A 22,756-nucleotide genomic window follows, 5' to 3' on the forward strand; every position below is an offset into this window, starting at 1 on the left:
GAATTCAATTGCTGGAAGGCAGCCATTGGGATTGCAGGCAGGCTACTCCGTCACCCCGGAACCCCATAAAACTCAGCTCTTGGAGTTAATATTTTTCCCAGAGCGATTGATTTCCTCAATACTATTGAAGGGATATTTGACCTTTATAGCTCTTCACACTTTCTGCTCACTAATCGGACGAATAATTTTAACTTATGAAAGCAAAATACTGCAGTTGTTGGAAATCTGAAATTAAATCTGAATGTGCTGGAAATACTCAGTAGGTCAGACATAACTCTTGTTCAGAGCCTGAATGTGAAGAAGAATTATATTTGGCTCAAAATATTAATACTGTTTCTCGCTCCACAGATGCTGCCATCGTGGATATAGGAATTTATGATGGAAAAAGTTGACAAGAGTGTCTTACATATATTGTGATATCTTTGAGCAACACTTTACCCTAGCTCAATCGTTTTTAACTATTCAAGTTTCTTTTTAACTGTTTAAACAGTAAGTATATGAATAACATTTGGCTGCTTCCTCTTTATTTCAGAGGCCACTATATGGGACAATTACAATGGGACAGCCAAGCATGTGTAATTTGTCAGACAAATACAAAGCAATCGTAGACTTTTTTTTAGTTTTTAGCCCCTGGACATTGAAAAAAGGGACAGAAAATAAGTGTGGCAATATTGAAAGTTTTTTGCCTTCTGGCTATTTTTTCAAATTGCGATGAATTTGTAGGTCATCCCAATAGTTTTCTAAGTAGTTAAATTGAAACATATTTTTTTAATGAATAACATATATAAACTGTTCATAAAACATAGACAATATATTTGTAAAATGTTAATTGGTTTCTAAGCTTACACGTATCCATTTATGCAACCTGGTAAATAAAATTATGGATCTGATTTGAAAATAATTGTCATGATATGCAAACATGCAACCAATGAACACTCAGAATAGGACAAACCAATGGGAAGTCAGGACACTCACAGAGGTGGCATCACGACAAGGGGGCATGACATAAACACTATAAAAAGGGACGAGGCACTCACACCCTGCCTCTTTCCACAGAAAGACATCTAGAGAGTTAGACAGGGTTTATCAGCAGCATCACACCCCAGCACGTGGCTTAGAGCAAGCTGGTACAGTTAGACTGAGTTACTACAGTTAGATTAGCAGAGAATCAAATTAATTTGAGAACTATGTTAATAGTTCAATAAACATTTTGAACTCATTTCAGAGTCTGGAGAATCATTGGATGCATCAAGTAGCAGCCTGTGTTATCCGAAGCAGCATAACACAACATGATACCAGGAGTGACTGTTCAGTCTATTTAGTTCAACTCAGCAAGATCCGTGACAACCAGCTGGTATCATGTTGTGTTATGCTACTTGATGCTCGGAAGATAGCTCTTCTACTCACCACTGCGGGTGACCTTGCGATAGAGATCTTCAACTCCCTTCACTTTTCCGAACGGGCAGGACAAAAGGAAGTACCAACCATCCTGGACAAATTCGACAGCCACTGCGAGGTGGACACCAACGAAATCTTCGAGCGCTACATCTTCAAGCAGAGGATGCAAGGTAAAGACGAATCCTTCAACTCTTATCTAACTAACCTTAGACTGCTAGCGCAATCCTGCAACTTCGGTGACATAACTGACTCCGTGGTCAGACACCAAATCGTTCTTGGAGTCCACTCTGATCAACTGCAAGAGCAATTGTTGAAAATCAAGCACATGACCCTGCCAGTCACGAGTGAAATGTGTACTGTGCATGCGCACTCTAAAAATCGCTATTCACAGTACAAAACGGCAGAAAGTGATAAACAGGCCTCCCACAAGGTGGAGAGTGTTCAGGTCAGATGCAGCGCCGGATGCAGCGCCTCCACATTGACGAAAGAGGCCATTTTGCGCGCTCCTCCCGGGACCCGACACATGCGCAATGCGATCGGGAACACAAAGCGGCCGAAAACCACACTGCGCAGGTGCAGACGTCCGAGGACCGCACCGCACATGCGCAATGCGATCGGGAACACAAAGCGGCCGAAAACCACACTGCGCAGGTGCAGACGTCCGAGGACCGCACCGCACATGCGCAATGACGCACTGAGCGTCATGGCGCCGACATCATGATGTGTGCGAACTGTGGCACCGCCCATTTTAAAAACGACTGCCCTGCAAGAGGCAAACGCTGTTTAAACTGTGGGAAAGCAAACCACTATGCAGCCCTGTGGTGATCTGCACGACCAGTCAGGAGCCAGCGCTCCCAATTCCGACAGCGGTGCATCAGAAGTGTGCAACACCGAATGCATGACTCGGATTCAGGCAGTGCGATGGATCCAGATGATGAATACCTGGACAACACTTACTGAGTGGGCTTTATTACGAAGTGCAAATACGCCACACCGGACACATCCCATGTCCAATCCATCCTGACTGTAATTCCGAGGACGAATGACATGTAGTGGTGAAGGTCAACCACTGCCCCATCCAGTTCAAACTGGACGCAGGTGTCTCTGCCGACCTGATTTCGCAGGTGGACTTCAAGAGAATCAAGAAGCCCCCCACAATCCTTCCAGCTGCCTACAAACTCCTGGACTACAATGGAAACGCAATCAAGGCACTGGGGTTCTGCCATCTGCAGGTGTCCAGTTGACGATATCATAATCTGGTCCACAACCCCAGAGGAACATGTGTGGCGACTCAAGAAATATTCAGACGCATACATGAACATGGCCTCAAGCTAAACAGGTCCAAGTGCTGTTTTGGGACATCCACGCTGAGGTTCCTGGGCGATCAGATTTCACAACACGGTGTGTGCCAGGACACAGACAAAATTAAAGCCATCGAGGCAATGAAAGTCCCCGAGGACAAGAAGACAGAACTGTGCTTCCTGGGAATGGTCAATTTCCTTGGCAAGTTCATCCCGAATTTGGCCACACACACACCACGGCCCTACCTAACCGGCTGAAAAAATTAACAGCCTTTGAGTGGAAGGCGGAGCACCGAACAGAGTGGCTGGAGCTCACCACTGCATCCGTCCTTGCATTCTTTGACCGAGAGACCAAGATATCCATAGATGCGAATCAGGATCTGGGCGGTTTTGCTTCAAAGAGACAACACGTCATCCTGGGTACCAGTAGCTGGTTTAGCACACTGGGCTAAATCGCTGGCTTTGAAAGATGAGCAAGGCAGGCCAGCAGCACGGTTCAATTCCCGTACCAGCCTCCCCAAACAGGCGCCGGAATGTGGCGACTAGGGGCTTTTCACAGTAACTTCACTGAAGCCTACTTGTGACAATAAGCGATTTTCATTTCATTCATGTACAGTGACATACACTAACATCTGATTACCGACCTGACCCGGTAGTCTCCGGCCTCCTGCGATGTTCCGCAGCTGCCGGGTTCAGTCCAGGAGAATCAGCTGGCGGGCGCGTCAGCCATTTTCACCTTGAAGCCTGTGGTCGATAATTCTGGGCCCTAAGTGACGTTAGATACCGGCTGGGGTATCGCTGGGTCGTCGGGAAGCACCCAGGAAGTTACCGCACTCAGTGCTTCTCCCATTAGATCACATCCATTTTCTCTCATTAAGCTGGTTTAAAAAAAACATTCAGCCTTAGTATTCTCTGAGTTTGCGCATCTGCATGACAACAGCTGAGTTTCACAAGCAAGTGAGTAAAATAAAAGCAGAGCCTGGAATATTTGCTGCATGGAAAACTATTAATAATTTATAAAACTAAAAGTCAGTTTATTGACCAGTTAAATATGCCATGAGTTAAACAAAAGTTCACATCAATCATAGAGCAAACTGCATAGCATGATCCACACCAAAAACTCCTCTGGGAATTCCATTTGGCAGTTTTTAGCTTTTAGCATTTTTTTTACAGTATCCCATAACCAGAAGCCAAATGTATGTGATTATTGTTCTTTTCGACCAGTAATTGCATCCAACTAGCCACATTCCAGAAGAACTGGAGGGATAGGCCATCCTATTTGGACAGGCATGTTAAGTGCATTCAATCAGTGAAAAGTCAGGGGCGGGATTCTCCCCTACCCGACGGGGCGGGGGGTCCCGGCGTAGCGGAGTGGCGCCAACCCGGCGTCGGGCCTCCCCAAAGGTGCGGAATTCTCCGCACCTTTAGGGGCCAAGCCCTCACATTGAGGGGCTAGGCACCGTGCCGACTGGCGCCATAACCGGCACAACGGCCTTTGACGCCCGGTGCCCGGCACCGGGGCTGGTCGCTGACGTCACCACCGGCGCATGCGCGCTGGGGGATTCTCTTCCGCCTCCGCCATGGTGGAGGCCGTGGCGGCGGCGGAAGAAAAAGAGTGCCCCCTCGGCACTGGCCCGCCCGCCGATCGGTGGGCCCCGATCGCGAGCCTGGCCACCATGGGGGCACCCCCCCGGGGTCCGATCGCCCCGCGCCCCCCCAGGACCCCGGGGCCCCACTCGCGCCGCTGATCACACCGCCACCAGAGGTGGCTCAAACCACGGCGGCGGGAGAGGCCACCCGGCGGTGGGACTTCGGCCCATCGCGGGCTGGAGAATCGCCGCAGGGGGCTCGCCGCTCAGCGGATTTTCGGCAGCCCCGAGCGATTCTCCGACCCTGCGGGGGGTCGGAGAATTTCGCCCCAGGTGTGGAAACTTTTGGAGGGCACGATTACGCAGTGGTTAGCACTGGTGCCTCACGGCACTGAGGATCCGGTTTGATCCCGGCCCTGGGTCACTGTCCGGATGGAGTTTCGCCTGGGTCTCACCCTCACACCCCAAAAGTAGTAGGTGAATTGGTCATACTAAATTGTCTAAATTGTAAATTGGAAAAAATAATTGGGCATTCTAAATTTTTTTTTTTAAAGGTGTGAAAACATTCTTCTGCGCTGGTTGTTATAACCCACAAGTATCTCATGGAGTGGGAACAATTAACTTTTCTGTGAACCTTGCAGAATACAAGCTCCCATGTTAAGGGGTCGAGGGGAATTCTGAACAATGCCTAGTTGTATGGTGTATAAAGCTGGCCAGCTATGCACCAGCAAGGCAGTTGGGGTGTACTGTGTGATGTATATAATAGTTATTGCAAATAAACAATGTTTCTTTGAACTACTCAGTGTTGACTCCTGATTAAACTGCTCATGAGGGAAGTCTATTACTTCAGTTTAGCTCAATGGGCTAGGCAGCTGGTTTGTGATGCAGAATAAGGCCAGTAGTGTGGATTGGATCCCCGTCCCAGCTGAGGTTATTTGTGAAGGCCCCACATTCTCAACCTTGCCCCTTGCCTGAGGTGTGGTGACCCTCGGGTTAAACCACCACCAGTCAGCTCACCCCCTCAAAGGGGAAAGCAGCCTATGGATATCTGGTGCTGTGATGGCTTATTACTATAGTTATACTATAGCCAGCAGTTTAGGAATCTGGGATCTGTAGATTGTGAGGTACAAATGGCAGAGCACAATTACACAATTAACTGAAACCTGCACTTTTAGCTTCTCAACAAAGGCTCCTGGACCTGTGTGTTGTGTCAGAGAGACAGGAACATCCACTATCGCCTAACAGTAAAAACATCCCAAGCTAAGTTTAGAAAGTTTCCAGGAAGTCTAATGGACCTTCTGGACATTTTTAAATTGCAGCTTCACAACACCTACTTTGTATGGTGCTCACTCTAATTGGTATAAGACTACCTACTCGAAATGGTCTCACATCATTCTCTTCAGACTGTTGACCTGATTCTCAAGATATACTGTCCCTTGCATGCCAATGTAGACCTCAAACTGCATCCTCACAAAAGTGGCACTTTAAAAGCAGTTGATTCTGCAGCAGAAATGATAGCTGCAGTTGAAATTAGACCCGTAGTAGAAATTGGCCTGAATTCTCCGTTTGTTGGGATTCTCTTTTTCCGCTGGCAGCGCACCCCTACCTACAAGTATCCCAACGGTGTGGGATGGCTTTAATGGGAAATCCCATTGACAAGTGGCAGGAAGATAGAACGGTGGCGCACTGTGAACGGTGCGCCGCCGAGAAACACGTGGCTGGGGGATGGGAGAATCCAGCTGATTGTAACTGTTCGAGTAGAAAGCTACTGGGTGGAATTCTCCATCTCGCCAGCCCTGTTTTCCAGCACGGCGCACCCCTGCCGGCAGCGGAATGCTACATTCTTGCAGCTGGCCAATAGGGTTTCTCATTGTGGCCATACCACGTCATCGGGAAACCCACAGGCGTGGGTGTGCTGCCGGCAAAGTGGAGGATTCCGCCGACGGAGAATCCCGCAGGTGGTATTTCTTCAATTTTGTTTTAAATACTCATCAACATCCATGTTACTTTTCATAAATCGAAAGAAGACATTTTGCTGAAGCGCATTGCCTTTTTTCTGGTCAATTATTACTAAACATGGCACTGTATATAAACAGAATACTCAACAAGTAGGATATTCGAGGAACAAAATTAATTAACTGAATATGAATTAACTAACAATTGTGCAATATATTTGTGCAATTTAACTGCCAAAAAAGTAATAATGACACTATGGAAATGCATCACTTACTATGTTCTGATTCATGTAAACCAAGAAGATTTATTCATGGCTCTGTGGTGAGTTAGCTAATCAGATATTGGATGATAAACTTGACTTTAGGGTGCCAAGGGTAGGGAGGAAAATAAACTTACCACGGTTCTCATTTCTGAATCCAGTGGTCTCCAAGCAACCCCATGAATATTTGGCTAGAGTTAGGACAGTGATAGCTTCATTCATTGTCCATGTTCAAACATAAAGAATGTCATTTATACAAGATACTCGAGGACTTTTGCACCCATTGAATGAATCAAAAGTCCGAATAAAAGGGAATAAGGAAAATGGAATATAAGAACGATCAGTTACATCATGAATTATCATTGAATCCTACTGCAGATCTCAATTCAATTGGGTAACACACATATTAAAATTAGAAATCAGTTGATCTGCAAACACTTGATTTTATTATTATGACATAGCAACACAGTGTTTCCAACAGAAAATTAATTTGACAGTGGAGATCTTTAATAGATCAATGTCAAAGGCATGGCAGAGAATCTAAACTCATAGGGCATATATATGCCTTGCTGGGTTTCCTGCTCTGCCACTGAAAACATCACAATAGAATTCTCCCCCACTCTGGTGGGTTGTCCCACAGCCATTTAATGCTCTGCGGAGTGCTGACCGACTTGAGATGGGCAGTATTCCCCCATTTGGGAAGGAGATTCGGTGTTTGGGAACTAGCAGAGAATCTGATCCCAACAGCACCACAAAGGGTGGTGGGTCAGTATGCACAGCCCTGAGGAGAGGGGCCATCTGTGGGTGGGGCAGACTTTGAGGGGGGGGGGGGGACAATCACAAGAAGGGGCCCATGAAGAAGGTCCCCCACAGTCCAATTTCCGCACAAGGCAAAAGTAAGTTTTCCTGCCAGGTTTCACACCCATTGCCGACCTCCTCCTGTCAGGCAAAGAATTGCGCCTGGGTGGGAATAGGTCCTTAAGTGACCACTAATTGGCCTTAATTGGAGCAAAGGTGGACGAGCTGCCTAGCCCTGATAAATCGTGGCAAGGTCATAGGCGGATTGGCAGCACAGAACAGGCCCTTCGGCCCTCGATGTTGTGCCGAGCAATGATCACCCCACTCAAGCCCACGTATCCACCCTATACCAGTAACCCAACAACCCCCATTAACCTTATATTTTAGGACACTATGGGCAATTTAGCCTGGCCAATCCACCTAACCCGCACATCTTTGGACTGTGGGAGGAAACCGGAGCACCCGGAGGAAACCCACGCACACACGGGGAGGACGTGCAGACTCCACACAGACAGTGACCCAGCCGAGAATCGAACCTGGGACCCTGGAGCTGTGAAGCATTGATGCTAACCACCATGCTACCATGCTGCCATTGTATATGGGTATGGGTGTTAATGTATATGGGTGCCCCCATCTACAAACCCGCCTGCAGGGGATTGTAAAATGTTTTCCCGATAGCATAAGTTCCAATTCGGGACACAATCTGACTTGGATGAGAAGAAGTGTGAGATTTCCTGGAGCAAATAGTCTCACACTGCTTTGTTTTGACACTTCTTAGATTCAGTGGAGTATAAATGCAACATAAAGGTAACTTGGTTCCTTCTTTACTAAGGGTGTTTCAACTCTTGTTCATGGACAAAACTCCATATTGAAACCACCGATTAAAGAGGAATTTGAAGTGCCTTTGCATTCCATCTCAACAGTTACAACCATGGGCTTAGATGCCTAATTAGACACTTACAAAACTCCCACAGCTCCAGATTACAAATGCGAGCCAAGAATAAATGGGATCAGGTGTTTGTATTAAAAAGTACAAGACCAGCAGGCACATTCTAAATGGCATATACATGAATTGCATACAAAAATGTTAATGAACAAGTAGATTGTACTTCATCAGTTTAATAGGCTTTTTTGGATGCTTGGGGTTAACCCAGGCAACTCCCTTACTCATTGTCAATTTTACAGCAAGGTATCCCATTGATTCTGATAGTGAAAGGGGCAGTTTGGTACAGATATGTTGAGAGGTAATCCAAAGAATCAGACGTCAAATAAGTACTATACTTGATTGCAAGTTGATTCATAATTTATCTATAATTACACTTGCATTTCATTGTTTAAGTTAGGAAACTTGATGTTTATGCTTCATTTGAAAATACAGTTCACGGGGCCACAGTGAGAATGTTAACAGATTCATAACCAGCAGAAATATTTGGAATGGACAGAAAACATAATCGAAAGATGGAGACTTGTCGAGCAATTCTTCAGAAAATGCGGTAAACAATCTAAAATCTACTTCCCACAGGCGGGAAAATAAAACACTGTTAAATACAGGATTATGTGTAGCATTCTGAGCTCGACAGGAAGTATTGCAGTAAACATCAAGAAAAAAAGTCCTTTGATAATTTAGGTGAATGTTCCTACATTTCTTCTCAACATAAAATTAATGCTAAATACTTTATGAGGAACATTGCAAATTAATTTGTCCAAAGGTTTATGGTGAAAATGCTATTTTTATAAGGAATTGTAATCTGTCTACACTATGGTAGAAATGATCAATATCTGTAAAACATTCATCCTCTCAGGGAATACTATGATTGTGGTGTATTTAGGGTATTTAAACATGGAACTATTTGTTCAATTGTCTCTCAGTTATATTTATGTCTTAGTTTTATCCATGTCTGCAAAACCAGTGAAATAATTTTACAAATGTAATCCAAATGCAAGTTTGTATAATGATTCATTGTACGTGTGTAATGCTTTTGGCAAAGACCTCATAAGAAATTAATAAACAGCTAATAAAAATGGATTCAAAAATATGCTCAATTTATCAAGTGCTTATAATCAATTGAAATCTTAATGATTACTGAGGCCCTATTACTTTGCATAAATAACCAGTAAAGCAAATGTATTATACAATTATCAGTGCATAACAAGCGTTCTGTACGAGGTGCTAAGTTCCTCTAAATGTACATAATTCAATTTATTCCTTTTGATTTTGAGATAATGCTGAGTATAATTTTGAAATTGTCTTTTTTGTTTTACGCCGAAAGCCTTCCACGTTGATCATTACAGCCCTTGAATTATACTTTTTATAATTATTCTGAAGCAGTGGTTCCACTGCAGATTTAACAGCTGATCCAAATGTTTAAGATCAGTACCATGATTTGGGTCATAATTTAAAAAAAACTACAGCGAGCTTGAGAATTGATAGAAACTCTGTCAACATCATCTGTTAACCTTCATGTTTTTCCTGCTATTCAAAATCAGTATTTTTTTATCCTTTCGTATAACATCTGCAAAGACAATTTGAGTTTGTTCCCTAATAACAGTTATTATAAAGCAGAAGTAAATATATACAATTCTTGGTATAACACATTTTATTACGAAAACTAATTTTGTGCTGCAAAAATTATTTTGCAGCGCTTCAGGGTGTTTCTAAAATGGATAGCAACAGCCCTTCACGAAGCTCACTGAGCACTAATAATAACATGCTTACTTCTGGTTTGTCTTACAGAATCAGCACTGCATGTGATCCCGGTGGCCAGCACATCGGTGCTGTATTTATGCAGCTTTCCTTTCAGTCATTCTATGAATTTTACTTGAACCCAGAAGTCAAAAGCCCACATTTCGACATGGTAATACTTCATTTTACACATACATTGCACAGTAGTGAAGCATCTCCACCCCTGGTTTCATGTATGTCAGTTCTCTCTTCACCTCTAAAACCCTTCCATCCTTATCTATATCAGTCAAACGTACTTCTTATCGAAAAGTGAATGTACAACCTGACAATAGACTGTTATCAAATTTCTTCAGCTGAAACCCCATGTCTTTCAACACTCAGCTGGGTTTTTATTTGATTGATGCATGGGTTTCTGACAAATAAAACCAGGATCAACAGCTTTGCACCTATTTCCCCATCAGAGACCCAAGCAGAACATTCCTCTGTAACAAAGACAGGATTAGGGATGCATTAGCTCCCGATCGACTGAAGCCATCCAGTTCCATCAATACTTTGCACGTAATAACCTGAAGCTATGATAAGGAAACAAAAGAGAAGAAAGGAAAAGGAGAAAACAAATCAATGAAAGCATAGAAAGTTTGAAAGACAAACTGTCAAAATGAAGAGAAATTTAACTGAATTGCTGAGATAATGACTCCTGACAAGGGAACAATGTGTCCTCCAGGTTCATTAGCGGGGCAGGAAATTGTCAGTGCACTAAGAGCAGGTTGAGACACAAGTGGTAGGTGACCATACAAAGCTGGATGACTGCGATAGTAAGGCACCACTATGATCCAAAAGGCAGCAGTGATAACTAAAGTACTTAAAATTTTGTTGCTATTAAAACATTAACCTTGAGAACTGAGATTGTTTCAAATAACATGAGAATTAGTGCAGTTTATATTTTCATTACTTAATCTTCTCATTAGTCAACTGTGCAAAACTCATGCAAGAGTCAATAATTCAAAGTACACAGCAAACATGGTTGTTTTTCATTTTTTATCTATATGCTTTTTGCAACATTAATTTTTGATATTTCACAATGTTAATTCCAGATTTTAAAAACAAATCCACAAACATTGCCAATGCTAGCTACAGGTTCTTTAAATTTGGAGGACATGAAAATGTAAGGCACAGAGTCCATGACCACAATCAATCCTGTTCACTGTTTGTTCGCATCATCTGCAATTACAGCAGGACTAACTACACCAGTTCTCTCTCTCCCCCCCCCCTCCCAACCCCACCCCCCAACATGAACCACCTCACCACAGTGTGGCACTGCTTCTATTGTTTCTGTTGAGAATTAGCAGAGTTGTTTGCAGTACTGTCAGTTTGGAGTGATAGACACATCTGTGAAGCAAACCTGCAGATAGCCAATGTGAATGCTTTGCTCCATTCTGTGCCATTGGGGCATCTAACATTGTTAAACAAAAACTCTTGTGATTGATCCACCATTTGGGGTTGAGGGTTTGGTGGTGATAAATAGTTTAGTCACTGAATAATATTCAAGAAGAAAAACTCACTGAATTCCAGTCTGCCAAAACCTTAACTGGACTATTCTGTTAAAAGCTGCCTGCTTGTACTATGAAGAAAACCCCCGTGCATCAGTGAATATCAGCTCTGGTCTACACAAGTCGGGACTACAGAAAGCTTTCATTAATAATTTAGTGAAACATTTTTAGTTATAGAGTCTGTATGTTATGTTTTTACCATGAGGATGCTGTTAACCTGTTGAAAAGCACAGGGTCAAACTTTCATCTTTAGCACAAAGATGTAAATGCAATGTGTTCTGCTGTGATCATATTTTCAGTAGGCTATTACGGTAATTGCATGTAAAATACCATTTTTGGTTTCCTGTAAAAGCAATGCTGGAAAATGGTATCTTTCTATTCAAAAAAGTCAAAGCGGCTGGGAGAGCATATTAAAAAAAACAGCAACCTTAGTTAAGGCTGAATTTCTATCGTGTAAAAATTACAAAGTTTAAAGAAAAAGGAAGAAATGGTAAATCAGGCAATGATTAGGTAACGTCAAGGGCTGAAATTTTGTTCTGGGGTAGGGATCCATGACATTGGGTGAATTTCCACGTCCTGATCCCATATTACCTACTGACACCTGCAATATGATTCTTGGTAGTGGCCAGGATGTGTGCTCACCGCCCAATTAATGATGGCAGACAGGCTGCTGAAGGCTATCCAAAGCCCTGTAGCAAATAAAGAATCAGAAGCGGGAGCTGTTGGTGTAGCCAGGTGAAAGAGAGGGTGCCTCAAGATGGAGGTGTCCTCTGAAGAAATTTTTAAAACGTTTACATCAAAAAGGCTAAGCTGCCAGGCTATCATCTTGGAGGGGCAAACGCTTCACTGGGCAGCTAGCGGCTACTGCTGTTGGCCAATAGCTAAGGCAGGTTGGGGGTAAGGGAGAGTGGTTTATCTAGGGGGATGGAATGCTGCCTCAATAATCTGCCCACTCCATGGGAGAGGACAGTTCTCACCCCCCCCCCCCCCCCCGCCCTCCCCCCCCCCCCCCCCCCACCCCACCTCCGCTGCCCACCATCCCCACCACCCCTGTTCCTCCTGGAACTAAAATGGCCAATACTCAAGACCATGGTAGGAGGCCTGCATGCCATCAGTGGTGGGAGTTTGCAGGCCCATCCACTTTCAGTCCCGCCTATGTGGCTGTTTGGAAATTTGGCCCTAAGTGTTTGCTTGTTGAAGATAGACATTATAGAAGGAACAAAGAAGCCAATTTTGCATTGGATTCTCTGAGTTTTCCGCTAACAAAATGTATAACAAACTGTCATAGTAGTTGAGAGCTGGATTATTGCAAAGTAATACTTTTCAGGAAGAAAGAACATGAACACACTTTGCAGCTATTTCAGCCAAATAAAATAAATGACAGCCATTCACTGGTCCATTCCTCAGAGCAATGCCTTGACCAATCAGAGTCAAGCTTCCTGGTTTAAATTTCAAACAATGCTTGGCAATTAACTGTCAGCCATCATCTCCATGGAAACACCTCTACCAATCAGATTCAACTTGTCAACGAATCAGCACTCACTTTTCATAAAGTGTAAATTGTTGTTCCCTTTACATTTGGTATTCAGATGGGTGAAGATGAAAAGCTTCAACAAAATAAGTATCTTTTTTCAGCAATCCTCAAAGTAATACTTTTCAAAGAAAGCAATGTAGTCTGTGGTTTACCAATGAGTCCATAAGGATGTTTTATTCTCTTTTTTGTCTCTAAAAGAAAACAGGAATTTAACATACAATTAACAGGTTCAGGTACTAATCAAAAACAGGTTGGATTGCCGTTGACCGCGATGCTCCACTCCTCTCAGGTGAAGTCTCGCGGGCATGAATTACTACAAGTATTGACAACAAGAACTGGGCGCCATGGCTGCGGAGGAGGAGCGGGAAGTTAAAAAAAACAAGGAAAAACCAGTGATAAATGTTGGGCTTGCTGGGGGATAACTGCCCGGGCCAGGGCAATAGTGGGTAGTGACTTGGCGTCAAGTCTGTGGTCTTGGGGTATCCCCCTCGGGATTGGGATGGCCTGGTTCAGACTGCCATTGCTGCAGTCTGTCTTTTAAACCCACCCCTTTGGCAATACTTACAGGCTTCTGGTTGCTCACACTGATGTGTGCTGCCTGTGTCCTGTAAATGCTTAGAAGGCCCCTTGTCATCTGGAGGCCCACCCAGGCCGCCCCTCTGGACATCACATACCCAGGCTGTTTCATCAAGAGCCAACCTCAATCAGGAACCCACCAGGTGTTGGCACTCCTCAGATACGCTGCCCCATCGCAGAGGAAGCAGCGGATCATCAGAGCTCACCCCAACCAGAGGACACCTGCACTGCAGCCTTTGGAACCCCCCCCCCCAGTTCTCTGTCCCTCTGAGGGTGGAGGATTCACCAGTGACCCCCACCCTTTTTGATCACCAGCTGCCTTCCCTGGTAAGACTGGCTGACTGCCTGTCCTACCACCTCCCAGGCAGTGTTCAGGAGGACAGGCTTGAATCTGTGGCCCATGCTGGGGGAGAGGGTATCCCTCTGCTCCTCACTGGCATAGACTTCTGGGTCCACCTCGGTCCCCTGAGGGCAGGTCTTCTGTGAGCCATCTTGGTGGCTGCAATGAGTGTGTGGTAAGTGGAATGCTTAAAAACAACTCCAGCTGCCAGGCTCTCTGCCGTTAATACCGGCCCTAGCATGTAGAACGCCCGCTGGGCCAGGAATTACTTGGCATTCGCACCAGCAGAGTGCTGGCCCAATAGCATTTTCTGAATTGCTCCACAAATAACACCCTCAATGGCTAGGTGAACTGAACGCAATTCATTCCTGGCGTCAGCACTTAGGGTGCGATTTAACTAGATGGGAACAAAGTCCCATAGCGAGCACATTTAGCCGAATGTTTCCCGACACTCGCAGGGCCGAGAAATACAACGTTATCAAATGTCACTTGAGTTGGATAGGGGGCCTCAGTGCGGAACACGTGGTTGAGGCCATACACAGCCCCGTTTTCTGCACTGAGGAGCTCTGCTCGCCGGAACTCCTAAGTGTAGTGAGCCCCCAATGCGAACCCCTCCAAGCCCTAACTCAGTGAGAGGGTCCACCCCCCCCCCCCACCCCCCTCCCCCCACCCCCCCCCCCCCCCCCCCCCCCCCCCCCCCCCACCGCCCCCCCCCCCTCCCCCACAACACCCGTGATGGACACCCCTGGCCCAATCACCACTGCACGGAAAATGCCAGACTGGCACCTTGGCAGTGCCAACCTTGTACCCTGGCAGTGCCTTTGTCAGCTGGCAATGCCACCTGGGTTGCCCGGGTGGCACCATCAGAGCCAGGGCACCCTGCACAAAGGGCATGCACCTGGGGGTTCCAATCCCCAGGGAGACCCCCACAAGTGCCGTTCATCTGGTCCCTGTTTGTCGAGACCAGTGCTGAACGATGCTCGTCTGAGGTCTCCGTGGCGAAGACCCCAACGCCTCGGGTACCCAGGGAAACTGCATATTGGAGTGATACTAGCTGTGTCCCCCTAATATGCAGATTTGCCAAAAAGTGATCCTGGACCTCAACATCTCGCGAGATCACGTTAGATCTTGTGAGGTGTTGCAAGCTGAGTAGATCCTGGGAGCAGGGTAATCCGGCTTCCATTGGCCACGTTGTGCTGTGCGTTCTGCTTTTGGGGTGCAGCGTGGCCGTTGGATCCCTTAGTCCCCAAATGGAGAATTCCACCGATCATAGTACAGGGGTGCAAATACAGATGCTAGTCAAATTTTTAATTTACACTGCTGGTGCAGAGCTGAATGTGTTGACAATACAGATTAGAATTTCATGTTTAGAGATCAGGGGCGGAATTCTCCGACCCCCCACGCAGGGTCGGGGAATCGCTCAGGGCCGGCATAAATCCCACCCCCGCCGTGGCCGGAATTCATGGGGGCCCCCCGCGCCGATCGGCGGGCCCCCCGTGGCGATTCTCAGGCCCGCGATGGGCTGAAGTCCCGCCGCTGTCAGGCCTCTCCCGCCGACGTGGTTTAAACCACCTCTGTGCCGGCGGGAGCAGGCGACGACCACGGTGGCCTGGCCCACGATCGGAGCCCACCGATTGGCGGGTGGGCCTGTGCCGTGGGGGCACTCTTTTTCTTCTGCCGCCGCCACGGCCTCCACCATGGCGGAGGCGGAAGAGACCCCCTCCACCGCGCATGCGCTGGTGGTGACGTGCGCTTGTGCGAACTCACGCCAACTGGTGAAGGCCTTTCGGCCAGCCCTGACGCCGGCCGGCGTGGCGCCAAAGGCCGTTGGCGCCAGTCGGCGCAGCGGGAGCCACTCTGGCGCGGGCCTAGCCCCTAAAGGTGCGGAGAATTCCGCACCTTTGGGGAGGCCCGACGCTGGAGTGGTTGGCTCCACTCCGCTACGCCGGGACCCCCCGCCCTGCTGGGTAGGGGAGAATTGTGCCCCAGGATCCTGATTTTTTTTCAAATAAATTTAAAGTACCCAATTATTTTTTTTCCAATTAAAGGGCAATTTAGCATGGCCAATCCACCTAACCGGCACATCTTTTGGGTTGTGGGGGTGAAACCGACGCAGATACGGGGGGAACGTGCAAACTCTACACGGACCGTGACCCAAGGCCGGGATTCGAACCCGAGTCCTCAGTGCTGTACAAAGAACAAAGAAAAGTACAGCACAGGAACAGGCCCTTCGGCCCTCCAAGCCTGCACCGACGATGCTGCCCATCTAAATTAAAATCTTCTCCACTTCCTGGGTCCATATCCCTCTACTCCCATCCTATTCATGTATTTGTCAAGATGCCACTTAAACGTCACTATCGTCCCTGCTTCCACCACCTCCTTCGGCAGGGAGTTCCAGGCACCCACTACCCTCTCTGTAAAAAACTTGCCTTGTACATCTACTCTAAACCTTTCCCCTTGCACCTTAAACCTATGCCCCATAGTAATTGACCCCTCTACCCTGGGAAAAAGTCTCTGACTATCCTCTCTGTCTGTACCCCTCATAATTTTATAGACCTCTATCAGGTCGCCCCTCAACCTCCGGCGTTCCAGTGATAACAAACCAAGTTTATTCAACCACTCCTCATATATAATGCCCTCCATACCAGGCAACATCCTGGTAAATCTCTTCTGTACCCTCTCTAAAGCCTCCACATCATTCTGGTAGTGTGGTGACCAGAATTAAGCACTGCACTCCAAGTGTGGCCTAACTAAGGTTCTATACAGCTGCAACATGACTTGCCAATTTTTATACTCAATGCCCTGTCAATGAAGGCAAGCATGCCGTATGCCTTCTTGACTACCTTCTCCACCTATGTTGCCCCTTTCAGTGACCTGTGGACCATAACACCAAGATCTCTCTGACTGTCAATACTCTTGAGGGTTCTACCATTCACTGTATATTCCCTACCTGTGTTAGACCTTCCAAAATGCATCACCTCACATTTGTCTGAATTAAACTCCATCTGCCATCTCGCCGCCCAAGTCTCCAAACGATCTAAATCCTGCTGTATCCTCTGACAGTCCTCATCGCTATCCACAACTCCACCAAACTTTGTGTTATCCCAGTGCTAACCACTGTGCCACCGTGCTGTCCCCGGGATCCTGATTTCTGCCCACACGGTTTTCCCTTTCATAAAATTTTTAATGGGATAGAAAATAATTTGTGCTACAAATCAGGCCTTCAATGTCCAATAATCACAACTTGCGATCTTGTTATACACATCTGCACTGGAAGTGTATACCAAATTGCTCCTATTTTGCCATGGATGTCAATCAGCTTCAGCAATGGTGTCACGTTAAGTGAACAAACTGTAACAACTCCAGTTGGAAACTTCAAATTAAGGTATGCTTTTGTTAGGAATTCACAACTTTCACCAACAAAATGTTGGGTGGATGGTTGAATTTGATTAACAGAGAATTCAAAAATCTCCCAACAGCAAGAGGAACATGCATGGCGTATGTGAGGAACCACATGAGAGTTCATCTAATTTTACTGTGATAAGCGTTGCATAGGACATTTTTTGGTCACAGTATAGCACAAACTATTAAAAAGAATTACAGCAGTGTAGACAGGATGTTGGTCAAAGAGCAGAAAACAGACTAGAGGTTAATGGATTAAAAAAACATAAAATGCTGAAAAGACTCAACAGGATTTGGGAGAAAGAAACATATTTCAAGTCCAATATGACTCTTCTTTGGAACCGAAGATAGGTGGAAATGTGATGGGTTTAATGCTGTTGAACAAGCGGGGAAGGGTCAGGTTGAACAAAAGGGAAGGTCAGAGATGAATTAGAGGGTGGAGAAGGTTCGATACCAAAGGTATCAAAGAGAAAGGAAGTGGTAATGGTTTTGGTAAAGAAAAAAGCAGGTCCAGAGTAGGTATTAATATCAGAGTAGCTGTGCGCAATCTGAAAAAACAAAACAGACTGGCACTCGGCAAAAAAAGAAGTCCAAATGGAGAACAGAGTTCATGATCTGAAGTTGTGGAATTCTGTGTTGAGGTCAGAAAGCTGTAAAGTGCTTAAACAGAAGATCAGGTATGTTGGGCTTCACTAGAACATTGTAGCAGGTTGAAGACAGAAATGTGAGTATGAGAGCAAGGTGGTGAATTGAAATGGCAAGTGGCTGGAAGATCAGTGTCATGTGTTCTGTAAAGTGGTCATCCAGTCTGCATTTGATCTCCCCAATATACAAGAGTAAGTAAAGGGGTCATTTTGAGCTTTATATGGCACGGGTTAGACCTCATGTGTCCAGCTCTGGGTGCAATACTTGAGAAAGAATGTGAAGACATTAGAGTGCGTCCAGGGGAGCTTCCAAAAATAATTCCAGGGGTAAAGAACTGCAGCCATGAGGATATATTGGAGCGGTTAGGACTGTATTCCTTGAAGAAAGACTCCTCCAGACTCCTCCATTCTCCTTGACAATGATCATAGGTTTAATGGCAGGCCTGCCAATTCACCAAGCAGTTCAATGTGCATACCCATCAATCTTCTTCTGTACTCGACTCCACCAAGTCCTTATCCAAATCCTCAGTAGGAGAACTCCTGTGCAAACTCACGCTCTGTGCTATCCTTGTCCCCTGGCCTGACTTCAAGTCACTTTGTATAATTTACGCCAGTGGTATTGGCCGAAAATAGGCGGCCGCTCAGCCCATCCCGGAGTGGAGAATCGCCGGGGGGAGTGAGGGGGGGGGGGGGGGGGGGGAGGGGGGTGTTGCCAACAGCCCCCGACCAGCGCAGCACGATTCCCGCCCCCGCCAAAAAACGGGCGCCGGAGAATTCAGCAGCCGGCGGGGTGGGATTCACGCCGCCCCCCAGCGATCTCCGGCCCGGCGGGGGGGTCGGAGAATCCCGCCCTAACATAGTGTTTCTTCTTCATGACGCTCTTCCTGCTCTTCCACCTCTTGCCCTTGCAGCACTACCTGGTCAAGTTGCAATCCCTGAGCATTTAAAAGGAGATTGCTTTTGGACTCTTGATATTGTTTTGGTGAAGCAATTTAATTCTAAGTGTTACACTGCTGCCTCACAGCGCCAGGGACCCGGGTTCAATTCTGGCCTTGGGTGACTCCCGGTGCGGAGTTTTCATGTTCTGTCCGTGTCTGCGTGGGTTTCCTCCGGGTGCCCCGGTTTCCTCCCAATGCCTAAAGATGTGCAGGTTAGGTAGATTGACCATGCTAAATTGCCCCTTACCATCCAGGCTTTGTGTCTTAAGTGGGGTTATGAGGTTGCAGGGAGAGGGTGGAAGCCTGGTTATGGTGCTCTTTCAGAGGGTCAGTGCAGATTTGATGGGCTGAATGGTCTAATTCTGCACTTCAGGGATTCTATTATCAAGAGCTACCATTCAATTATGTGGTATTGTCACACTCTGGACTGTGAAGTCAGAATGCCCAAAACTAAAAGGCTGGTAATTTGCAGGCTGTGCAAACAGAAAACACAAGAAAAGACCATTCTGTCCATATCTGTTTATTTTACACCAGACACAATCTGTTTTACCATACACTCTATTAAACCCATTTAATCTACTTGGAAAGGTTTCATAGCTTTTTTAAAAACCTGTTTTCTATGTCTCTACACCACCCCCCCATCCCCCCAGCCCCACCCTCTACAACCAGGTTAATGCAATAAAACTTTACAATTCCTGCCCGTATATCCGATTGGATTTTTTCTTCGTCATGCCACTTCCATGGTCCCAGCAGTTAAAGAACCATCACTTATACCAGTTTTAAGTCATGCCCAGTCTGATCTATCTGAAGCTCTGTGCTCATTTCAATTGTGATTTTTAACAATCTTCAGTGATTTTTTTTCTAATTCAGCTATTCCTGTGTTGGATTTGAATGTCGAACACCATAATTAAAAGGCATTGATGCATACCAAATGTTTTAGCCGCTTACAATGTACCTAACCCCTGAAGCCATCTTTTATATGGGAGTTGCTCTTTCCCAGCTATTATGAAAACTGTTCCAAAGCTAATTTATAAATATAAATGTAAACAACCCCCACTGGGCGATTTTTATATGATTCTTGACATAAATAAACGTCTGTTTAATTAGCTCTTCCCATCTCTGGCTCGTTAACAAGTGTAAAAATAAGAGAAGGCTACAGTAATTGGCTTAGAGTTACTAATGAATTAATTAACTTCAGTCTGTTTTGCCTAACCTTTAATAAGCAGGCCCTTATTTTTCTCAAGCATTCAATTTGACAGGGTGAGACACTGCAAGACCCTGAAAAATTAATGAGAAATCAGAAAGGAATCAATGTATGCTCTGTCTGAACTGAGCAGACACAAAGAGAGACAATAAACCCATGAACAAACACAGTCACTTTAAAAAATAGGTTGGAAAAAGTGGGCAAATTCAATTACAGAAGTAATTAGAAGATATAGGGAAAGGCTGCCTTTTGGGACTGTGCCAGAAAAACATGAATTAATAAGAATGAATGGAGTAAGGGCAGTGCAGTAATTAAGAGGCAATCACCTATGTCAATGAATATCTAAAAACAGGCTGCAAAACTATTAATTCAGTGATCAGAAATATTTTAAATTATTAAGTAAAGTGATTTCGTAAAAAAACAAATTTTACAAAAGGTACCATGGCAATAGCATATTTCATTTATGTAGCTAATTAATTTTACAATTTAGCCAGACCTTAACAATGTTTGAATGCAAAATGATGCAAAAATTGATGGCAAGACACATTCTGTCTCCATATAATCTACAGATTAGTCAAAGACAATTTAAATTAAACTCCACAGATTTTTGCAATGTATATTCTCAATTTGATTTTAATCAAAATGTATTATAGACTTGCACATCTACAATCAAGATTTGGCAAATAAAAATCAATCAAGATGCTCAATCTGAATTTTAAAAAATCTTACATGATCGAGCAGAAAGTTGAGGGATTGGGATATCCCACACGGGATGGGAATGATTGTCTTCCCCTTGGTTCTTGGGTAGCACGAGCTCCCCCACTGCGGGGTGGGGAACTCTATTTAGCACTGTATAAAATGTCAGCCTGTAAGGCGCTGACCGGCAAGTGACCCGGTAGGGATCTACCGGGAAGTGTACATAGCATAATTGTAAATAAAGCAAAGTTCTTTATTTTTCTTGGTGTGGACTCCCCGTGTCCTTATTAAAAGGATTTTGTGCTGAGGTAGGACAGACATGTCTGGATCCTTGATTTTAACAATAAGGTCAGCTGTTTGAAATAAATGGCCTTCTAGTTTCTTCTCATCTTTATTAGTGTCACAAGTAGGCTTACATTGACACTGCAATTAAGTTACTGTGAAAATTGTTTATCTTTTCCCCTGTTTTGGGATGAAATATTAGGTTTATCAAGGCACCAGTGCCAATGCGAGGACTGAGAAATTTAACACCTTCACACTTCAGCTAACAACAGCCTGCATCAAGCACGGCTGATCAGATATCGCAAAGGCTGGATGCAGAATAAAGCCAATATTACTTTGTGTGGGCAGCACGGTAGCATAGTGGTTAGCATCAATGCTTCACAGCTCCAGGGTCCCAGGTTCGGTTCCCGGCTGGGTCACTGTCTGTGTGGAGTCTGCACGTCCTCCCCGTGTGTGCGTGGGTTTCCTCCGGGTGCTCCGGTTTCCTCCCACAGTCCAAAGATGTGCGGGTTAGGTGGATTGGCCATGCTAAATTGCCCGTAGTGTCCTAAAAAGTAAGGTTAAGGGGGAGTTGTTGGGTTACGGGTATAGGGTGGATATGTGAGTTTGAGTAGGGTGATCATTGCTCGGCACAACATCGAGGGCCGAAGGGCCTGTTCTGTGCTGTACTGTTCTAAATCTAAATCTAAATCTAAATTACTCTGTTCCAAAAAAAAGTATCCTAAATCCATCTGCACCTCCCGCTGTCTTGGGAAAGCGGGCAGCATAATCAAAGTCCCCTCCCACCTGGCTTACTCATTCTTCCAACTTCTTCCATCGGGCAGGAGATACAAAAGTCTGAGAACACGCATGGACAGACTCAAAAACAGCTTCTTCCCTGCTGTTACCAGACTCCTAAATGACCCTCTTATGGACCGACCTGATTAATACTACACTCCTGTATGCTTCACCCTATGCCGGTGTTACGTAGTTACATTGTGTACCTTGCGTTGCCCTATTATGTATTTTCTTTTTATTTACTTTTCTTTTCATGCACTTATTGATCTGTTGAGTTGCTCGCAGAAAAATACTTTTCACTGTACTTCGGTACACGTGACAATAAACAAAATCTAATCCAATCCTCAGAAGACCATTGGCAGCTTTATTGTACTTCCAAAACTATCAATCTTTCTGGGATATCTGGGCCAATGAAACAAGGATAAAGAGTACCCAAATTAATTTGATTAAATTACCTGATTAACTAGCACAGGTAAAGCAGACTTTCATAAGAACATAAGAAATATGGGCAGGGATATAACATATGGCCTGTTGAAGCTGCTCTGCAATTCAAAACAATCATGGCTGATCTTGGGCTTCAATTCCATTTCCTGCCCACTCCCATATATATCCCTTAATTCCGGAGAGACCAAACATCTATCTATCCCAGCCTTAAATGCATTCAACATTTAATGGTAGAGTATTCCAAAGATTCACAGCTCTTTGAGTGAAGAAATTTCCAGTCAAAAATGATTGGACGCTTATCCTGAGGCTGCAGTGTTTTAGATTCCCAGACCAATGGAAACAATCTCTCAGGATCCAGCCTATCAAACCCCTTCAGAACTTTACA

This window comes from Scyliorhinus canicula, chromosome 13 (assembly GCF_902713615.1).
Source record: "Scyliorhinus canicula chromosome 13, sScyCan1.1, whole genome shotgun sequence".
NCBI classification, from domain to species: Eukaryota; Metazoa; Chordata; class Chondrichthyes; order Carcharhiniformes; family Scyliorhinidae; genus Scyliorhinus; species Scyliorhinus canicula.